This window comes from Lagopus muta, chromosome 1 (assembly GCF_023343835.1).
Source record: "Lagopus muta isolate bLagMut1 chromosome 1, bLagMut1 primary, whole genome shotgun sequence".
Taxonomy (NCBI): domain Eukaryota; kingdom Metazoa; phylum Chordata; class Aves; order Galliformes; family Phasianidae; genus Lagopus; species Lagopus muta.
In genome coordinates, this window is record NC_064433.1 from 57,896,352 (window position 1) to 57,905,617 (window position 9,266).

The following is a 9,266-nucleotide window of genomic DNA, read 5'->3' on the forward strand; positions in this document are numbered from 1 at the left end:
CCATTCAGACTGTCCAGGTTAGCACAGTTACTATAGAGACAGTGTCCCGGAGCCCAGTAAAATTGAAGGAGAATTGTGAAATACTGCTTCTCCCTTGGAGAGGTAAAGTCAGGAAGCCTGACTTAAAAAGATATCTGAAGGGAGACAAAGGAAAGTGTAGGGATACAGCTGTTTCATGGCATCCTCAGAGCTCCCATAAATTTGCTACTCACTCCTTATACAGAGCACAGCAATAGAATGACAGCAACTTGCTCTGTATATACGATTTTACTGTTCCTCAAAATGCAAGCATAGAAATGTTTTGGAGAGGTTACTTTTTAAAAATGGTTTGGGATCTTCTTCTGCTTTGGAAATTCAAATTCTTGAAGTAAAACAAATATATATTTGTTTTAAAAGAAAAAAAAAAGAAGAAAAAGAAAAAAAAAAAAAAAAAAAAAAGAGTGGGAATATCAAACTGAAAATAAAAATCAGTTAAGTTCTAGAAAGTGCCTGGAGTTGATTTCCTTTGTAAAAAAGTGGCATGGTTTTCAGACCAGATAGTTGGAGATCTGTTAGTATTAAAAAGAAAGGCTCCACTTCTCAGCATAAAACAGGCTTCTTCTGTAAGTGCAAATTTCCTACTTGTGCAATCATTTGCAATTCTTAACATCAGTGAAGTTCTAACAGAAGCTTGCCAGTGTAACAGACATTTTAGATATTTAACATGACCACCACCACCAAAAAGGAATCTGCATTTTGAGATATTCTGCAGATAAATTTTGGTTTGCTGGTAAACAGCTATTTGCCAGCTTTATGAAGCAGATCTGCCTATAGAAGTAGAGTCTCCAAGAAGAAAAAGATACAGGGTGGAACTGGTTTGTTTAACATGCTATGGTTTGAGACTGTGAAGAGTACTGAACAAGACGATCTTTGGTTGTATTTGAGTCATGAACATGAGAGGAGAGAGGAGCAGAAAATTCCTGTTGAGCATGTCAAGAGCTTTCAAGAAAAAAAGAAAAGAAAAAAAAGATGTTAATGTGGATAATTCAAAAAGGAGGTGAATTGAGAGCATTTTCCATAGGCAAAACTATGCATGCAGCAAACACAGGAAAAAGAAAAAAGAGATTTCTGATGTAGTTTCCCTACTTTTTCTCTTATACAAAAGCCTGTGAGCTCACAGGGGTTGTGGGAGCCTTGTTACAGACTCTGGGTCCGTTCTTAAAATAAAAATAGCTCTCCACCCCCACAGATTCTGATCCTAGAGGAGTCGCAGTGCAAAGGCTGCTGGTAGTGGCACATAGCACATCATCCATTTCCGGTCCATCTCTTGCAGCATTAATGAGACAAAAAATGAGATATCACCAAGGTGTGCTCAGACACATTCCTCTCTATAATGGCCTTCTGTTCTTTGGCACATGACATACAATGGAAAATTTCTGAAAGACAAAAAATCATTTTATATAATGTTCATATTTTCAAAGCTTCAGACAATCAATACTTGAATTAAAAACCAATACACCTTTGAAAATGCTACTGTGGTACAAAAGGTACTGACTTTGGTTTTGAGTCAGGACTAGACCAATGTCACACAACAGTGGAAGAGCCACTGGGCTGTTGCAGGTGCTAATTCCCTGATGACTCACAAAACCAAAATTGTACTTATGGTGGATTTCTCAGTTAATATATCACAGGTCTTTATGCATGAATAGGATACTTGCACAATTATTCCAGACAAATCTCGTCTCCTTTCTTTTCTTTTCATGCAGGTTCAGTTGAATAGTGAATTCTTATTCCTTTGTCCTAAATTGTCACACAGAACTGGGTGCATTGTGATTTCTCCACTCTGGGAGTGGTTGCCTCTTGCTGAAAGTCAGAGTGATCAATACATGACCATTACCTCCCTCATCATGCTTTTCTGAGGCTTAATTGCATAATAATAGTTAAGAGGGAGAGAACTGCCTAGCTGGACAATACATAAAATTGCCAGTTGTAATTATTCTTGCTAAGTGGGTGTGACTTTCTTCCTTATGTAAGTGGAGATTTGGCTACCACAGAAAATGAGAAAGTAAGATTTATTAGACTCTCAAAAGGACACTTTGTACTACATTTATTCCTTTCATTCCTTAATGATCTTAATTATCCTTACAGCACATAAACTTAATACATTTATTTAAACATACAGCCTTTCCACTTCTGGGCCCACTAAATCATGCTTTATCTTTTACCGAGGTAAATTTGGGCCACAGAATCAAGATCACTAACTACAAAATATAGTGTTATCTTAGCCAGCAACTGAATCTGAACACCTGATTTCATGTTATTATGAAAGGAAGTCTGGCACTATTGCACTTTAACTACTTGCCAGTAGCAGACAAACCTGTAGGTCATATCTAAGCTAGGTTTCAAAGAGGCTCTGAGGATCAGCTTCTAAAATTTTGGACCTGGTTCTGCAAACCCTCCAGAAACTGGGGAACCCATAAAAATGGCAAGCAGTCCTAAAGAGGGCTGGATAATGAAAAGTCCATGCTGAGGAAAGAGATTTCATTCGAATAATTCTAAGGCATCTTCTAAAAACGTTTGCCTTGTTTTCTGTACTGTTGCTAAATATAAACCTTTTCTTAAAACAAGACTTCACAGTTTATCAGGGCAAAGAGTGGTAATTTAGTACCAATTCACTCATGCACTGAAAATAATATTGACGCAAAAAAAAAAAAATTAAAAAGCCTCTTGAGCAAAAATACCTGTGGCAGCAAAATGTAAAGATGCTGAGGAAAAGAAAAAAAGAATTATTTTCTGTGTGTGATTTTTTTTTTTTCCTTTTTAAAATAGAATACTCCATCCCCTTCTTTGAGCTATCTCAAAAAAAAAAAAAAAAAAAAAAAAACACACCCAAAAAGTAGCAGAAGTATCTACTGTAGCTTTAGTATTTATTGAAATAAATAGCACAAAAAATGATTCAGTTTAGCCTCTTAAGGTGCAATTTTAACAATACAAATTTTAACATTTGTACATTTTGCATTAATAAAAAGTTTACCAAACCCATTCATTACTAATCTATTTCTAGTGTACAAGAAGTGTGATATACTTTCAAAACTATCTTTCTTTTAGTTCTATTATTGCTGTTTTATACAGCAGTTGTTTTTTGTGTTAATTTAAATGATTGTCTTTATTTTTTAATATTATGACAATAGATCAGTAAATAAGTCCAGCAAAATTGTTCTGTAGGCATTTTTAATTCTGTAGGTCATTGCATTCTGAAGCACAGTATTACATACTTGCCCAGTACCCCACTGAAATCAAGCATCAACACCACTGTTGATTTCAGATGCCTTTGCCTCATGTTGCATGTGATGATATATGATAGCAACTAAAGAAGTGAACTCAGCTAGAAATCTCAAGACGGGCCGAATGAATTTTCCTGTATCCACCATGGCTGTTTGTGGCTTGCTGACAATTCAGATTATGCTAAAAGTCTTTAGTGTATCCCTCGGGTATGAACTACTATTGCAAATGCTGATTTTACTAATACTGGTAAGAAATATGAGCCTCAGCTGCCTGATTTCCTAAATAAAAATGTCTAGTCTCTGTAGTCAGGCACAGAGATCAGATACATTTTTACTGAATTTTTCCTTTTTAATAGTGGCTTATAGTTTTCCACATTATACCATTGTGCTTTTGAAGATTAGAGAGTGTCTCCATAGGTAAAAATATTTAGTATGTAACATTTAGACAGTCCTGTTGCACATCTAGCAATTCTTTTTGCTCTATATTTCTATGAAAAAAAAAAAAAAAGCAAAATTTACTTTTGTTAAATAAACAGAAAACTATTTCTTAAGAAAGTATAAAGTATGGATATATATTTCATATTGTTTCTTGTTTCTTTTTCTTCAAAGTGTGAGTCTAAATTCTTCCCAATTCTTTATTCCCATGAGTAGCCTCAGTAGGGTACATTAGATTTAAATGCACTGTGGACAGCATATAGCTAGTTCTCTACCCTACAAGTAAGCACTGTTTGTGTTCTGATTTGAAGAGGCACTTCTGAATTGTCTTATGTGCTGTCTCTCCCTTGTGGCGGAGATCACAATGAGAGCCATTTTCCAGCAAACTGGATTTTTTTTTGAAGGAGGGTTGCTAGCTGAAGTCACTCTGGCTTGGGCTTGCACTCTGATCTGAGCACCTGCTCAGATTCTTTGCTGTCTAGGAATGGACTAATTAGGGAATCTCATGGCTAGTCCGTGCTAAGAGCACATCTCTGCACCCTCCATGCCAGAGTAGCTGTACTAGGTGGGACAGGGGAGGGCAAAGCCAAGTTGCATTTACTCATTTTTCTGCCCTGTCCAGTCCTCATCACCTTGTACAGCAGATAGGCAGCACTGGCTGCTCTGCTAGCCAGATGCCCTTCGAATCACTTCAAAGGAAGCCCAAGTAACCTCTGTTTTCTTCCCCGAACTTGCAGTTCACTCTGTGTTTAAGCCAACTGGCTTCAGTGTACTAATCATGGGAACTAAAGTGGAGGGTGTGGAATACAGAAGTTAGCCACATCTTTCCTTCAGCAGAGATCATTATGTTCTAATACATGCTTATTTGTGGGGAAGGCATTCTCCAGAGTGTATGCTACAAAAGGTAGGAAGTTAAATTGGAGTCCTGGCCATAGGAAATGTTAATAAGTATTCAGTATTACTCAATATTGAAATGCTAAATATTTTAAAATATGAAAAGGAAGCACCTAATATAATGCCCATCAAAATAAGCATCTTTGCTGTGACATTGTGGGTACATTGAGATTAGGTCCCAACTGGCCCAAACTCTAAGAGAACTCCCTACCTTTAAAATAATCTCTATGATTAGATCAGAAATGTTGCCAAGTCTATGTAGCTGCAGAGTTCTTCTAAGATTTTGTCTCTTCTTGCTATGTGATGTTGGCTGACCAAGACCTAATATTAAATACCTGACTGTTTTAGTACCCTTTATTCAGTGTTCATGATGTGACTTTTTAAATGAAGTCTGTGATTTGATACTTAGCCATTGTTCAAGTCAATATCCTTGGCTTCTGCATTATAGAGACAAGAAGAAAAAAAAAAAAAAACAACAACTTTCCAGACTTGTGTTACTGGCTTTTTGTATGCGCTAAATGGCCACTTGTGAAACTTGACAGCATATAATTGTACTACTGATAGTAAATGTCATTTTTTGCACTAGACTTTAATAACTGTAACACATTTCAGTATTTTTACAATGTATTCTCTAGAAAGTGTGAAATTATTTGTCAGTTCTGAAAAAATTACGTAACAATGAAACCTCAAAAGATGTTATGAAGTGTACAGTTTGTGATAATTTTATATTAAAAAAAAATAAAAAGAACATATTTGAAAGAATTTTATTCTAATTGTTTCATATGTATTTTGAACAAGAAATAAAGTGATTAAAATTATTCTTCTTTTGTCTTTCATACAAAAGCAAGCTGTTCAAAAATAAATAGAGTTCAGTGGGTTACAGTTGTTAATTGCATTTTAATTTACAAGAAAACAATGGACTACGCTGGGAAAAAAATTGCTGCCTGCTCTACAATTGGAGCTATAAGTAAAAAGATGTACAGACCATCTTTTCTCATTTGTTCTTTCTCTCTTCCATGCCAGAATTTCTTGTGTTCCTGCAATATATGTCCAGGGGCTTGATGCCTTAAGATTAACCCTAAACCCAAAAAATCAACTCATTTTCATTTCCATGGCAGGGAAGAGCAGCCTTTGTAACATTTTGATTCCATACTGACAACTCTGCTTATGCCAAAGTATTATTACAAAGTGCTTTCTTCTAATGAATCAGTTAGTTTAAAATCCTATAACATTAAGTGACATTTTTGCCACCAGTTCTGCAGTACTGAAGACAGAACATGTCTGAATGTAGGTTCAGTTAAACCAAACAGCTCCAGTATATTAACTGATGCTTTGTGTAATGTTTTTCACACTATCTCCCATATCTTGCTATGATATTATTTACTGTAATCTTTAAAGTCATTAGAGCATGTTTTAAGTAATGAGTTACTCAATTTAAGATTATTAAGTTTATTTAAGTATCTCACTTAGAAACACAGGCCAAATTTCCAGCTGCCTTGCACATACTTGCCTAATTCTTTAAATCAAACAGATGATAACTTTCTTTACCATGATACAAAGGAGAAAAACAGATGTAATCATGGCTTAGTTAGCACTTAAACTGAACTGGTGTTAATGACAACATTATGTAGCGATGACGATCCAGGGTAGACAGGTTCAAGTCTGTCAGATAGTCTGTTACTTTTTAGCATTAAAGTACTCTGTAAAGAGGAAATCTAAATTGCAATTATTTAGTTGAGTGAGATCTTTTTTTTTTTTTTTCCTGTTTCATTTGTTGTTAAATACCGTCTGATAAAATGCAGGGGGGAAAAAAAAACACCATCATATTATTTCTGCAGCAATGGAGAATATAGACTGAAGAAAAATAGTATCCAAGTTCAACATAGAAGTAATTGCCCTTTGGCATGCTTTTGTAATTCTGTTGAAGTGAAATTAGATTTGTGGTATCAAGGTTCCAATCCTGTTTCTGATATCTGCTGGCAGAACATTAATCTATCCTGATTCAGATGTCTGCTTATGATACTAAATGCAATCCAGTTCTCAGCTTCAATTCAGGGGCTTGGTTTGCATCTGTGATTGAAAGATTTGGTTTTCTTTGAAGAACTGCTCGCTGTTATCTAGCAGGAGTAATGTCATTCTCTTTTGCCATTACCTTTAATCTTAATATTCCCTCTTTCATGTATAAAGTACTCATTTTCATTGGAGAGATATGTTCTTATGTTCTTAGTAGCATAGTTTATTTTGAAAAATTCAGGTGCAATTCATGTAGAAGCAAAGTCACCCTCTCTGTAAGATTTAATTGTAACCTGTGCAATATAATTTCCTCTTAAATTCCTAATCCTTGTACTTGAATCACTCTGGAGTGTTTCTGCATTCCTTATAATAACCAGATTTACTAGCCCACAGTGGTACTAGAGAACATGCAGCTTAAAACAGAAGAAAAACTAGAGAAGAAATCAGGAGCAGATTTGTTGATAGAAGTGGAGGATAGGATGGCAGATAAACCCTTGAGATATTCAGCCTTTACCAGTTCTGCTTCACTCAAGGAGCAAGAAGCAAGCATGCACAAGTGCTATAGCTTCTCTGGAGCGCATGAGCAGATGTGGGCACAGGGCGGGCTGTCCTGCTGACAATCACGTATCTCTCCCCACTCCACAGGGTCACACAAATCTTAGGCCATTCTGCAAAGTGAGAGGCTTCTTTTTCCCTCAGCCTTTCAGGGCAGGACTGCACCTATACATCCAAATGGAAGATATCATGGTGCACAGTGAATTTTCCATGCATTCATGCATTTTCATACGCTAAGGATTGGAGAAAACTCTCACTACTTTTGGTGGTTTTGACTCCTCCAGCTTCCCTCATAAATACACTGAAGCAATTACATTCTATTGATTTAAGGAGAGAGAAATGGCTCTTTTTAATGTTCACACTCTAGTTCTGTAAGTCACTGAAAAATAGACACACACCTTCACCTGGGATGAAGGGCTTCACCTGCCCTTCTATGTCAGTCACCACTGTGTGAGACAGCCCCTCTGCTGCCAACTGTAACACAGCAACAAAATGTAATGAATTACTGTCAGGAAGGTTCAACCTCTATGGCCAAACCACCAACAGCTGCCTCTAGTGTCATGGGCCAGCATCCTAAAATAGGAGGCATTACCTTCAGAGCAGCCTTCGTATATGCGAGTATATTGCCCTCTTATCCTGCTAAAGCACATTAGTTCAGATAAAGAAACAGACATATTGCTTTCTCACAATATTGCATACTGTGTCATTCTGGAAGTTGAAAAAAAGCCCTCCTGCTGCTACTGTTGTAGACAACAGAGTCTGTTGTTTAAGTCAAATGACAAATGTATATGTTTTTGGAACAAAAGTTCCTGCATGAGCTCCATTCTCTGTGCTGCTTCTTTGCAGCTCAGTTGATCACAGTGCTGCTTATACTCAAATCAAAGAGGTTGTTTTAAAAGCTTTAAGTCTCTGGCACTATAAAGGCAGAAATATTTATCATTTGGCATATTCTGAAGGCAGTATTTTGGGAGAAACACAAATACTCCGATTTTCACTGATTTTGCCTAGCATGCAAACTATGCTTAAATTGCCCAATTATTCTCCCCTTTAGAACTGTAAAATGTAGCAATCACAGTCTGGGTTCTGCTGCTGAATTGGTGAGCACATTCACTCCCATTTAGGTGCTTTTTTAATCTATTGAGCGTCACACCACATACCTTCAAAAACAAGAGTTCTCTTTATGTCAGTGTCATACATCCCAAGGAGTTCTGCATTTCTACATAAGTTGACCAGCTAGTTTCCAATTTTTTTTTCATAGCTTTTTGAGGTAAATTATTTTCACTGTGAAATTTTTCAATTTTTCTCAAGGAAAATACTGAGGAAAGATACTGCTCCATTCTGACTTGAGGTAGTGTTGGAAAAAAAAAAAGAGTTTTCTAAAGGCTAATTTTCATGTGTCCCAAGTTACCTTTCTTTAGAAACTCAAAGGAATAGGTGAGAAGCATAAGAACTTGTTGGCTCCATCAATTTTCAAATAAATAAATAAAAAGGAGTGTCTGAAGAACATTTTTTGTACATTTGGCTGTCATGTAGCACTTGCTGAGATTCAAGAATCAAGTCAGAACCTGGGACTTTACATATTAAATACCACAGGTGTGGTTGTATAAAACTAAACTGTTAGTAAATCCTTTGCAATGGGATTGGGTTGGTGTGTTTTACGCAAAGTTGCCTGACTTACTCATATACTAATTTTTGCCAACAGTACAAAAATGAAGCAAACAAACAAACAAAAAGCAGCCCTTTCCTTAAAATATTGGAATGCACTAATGGTTTTGTACTTAAATATAAATGAAAGTAGTAAAACAGAAGGATGGCTTTCCTATTCTGAGATTTTATGTTACTTAGAATTTGCATTTGGGAAATGTTGACATTTGAGCTCTTCATTTCTGAGCTCTGTGTCCATTAAGTCTGTAAAGAAATATGTCTAAGAAGATTCTCTGCCCTTTAGACTTGTTTTTTTAAGATATATTTGTTAAAGGTAGCTTGTTAAAACAAAGAGACAAACATCACTTTCAGACATTACTCTATTAAAATTCATGAAATATCCTGTTAAAATCTCTTTTCTACCAAGACAATTTGAATTAAGCAAATCATCTTAGCTAGTCA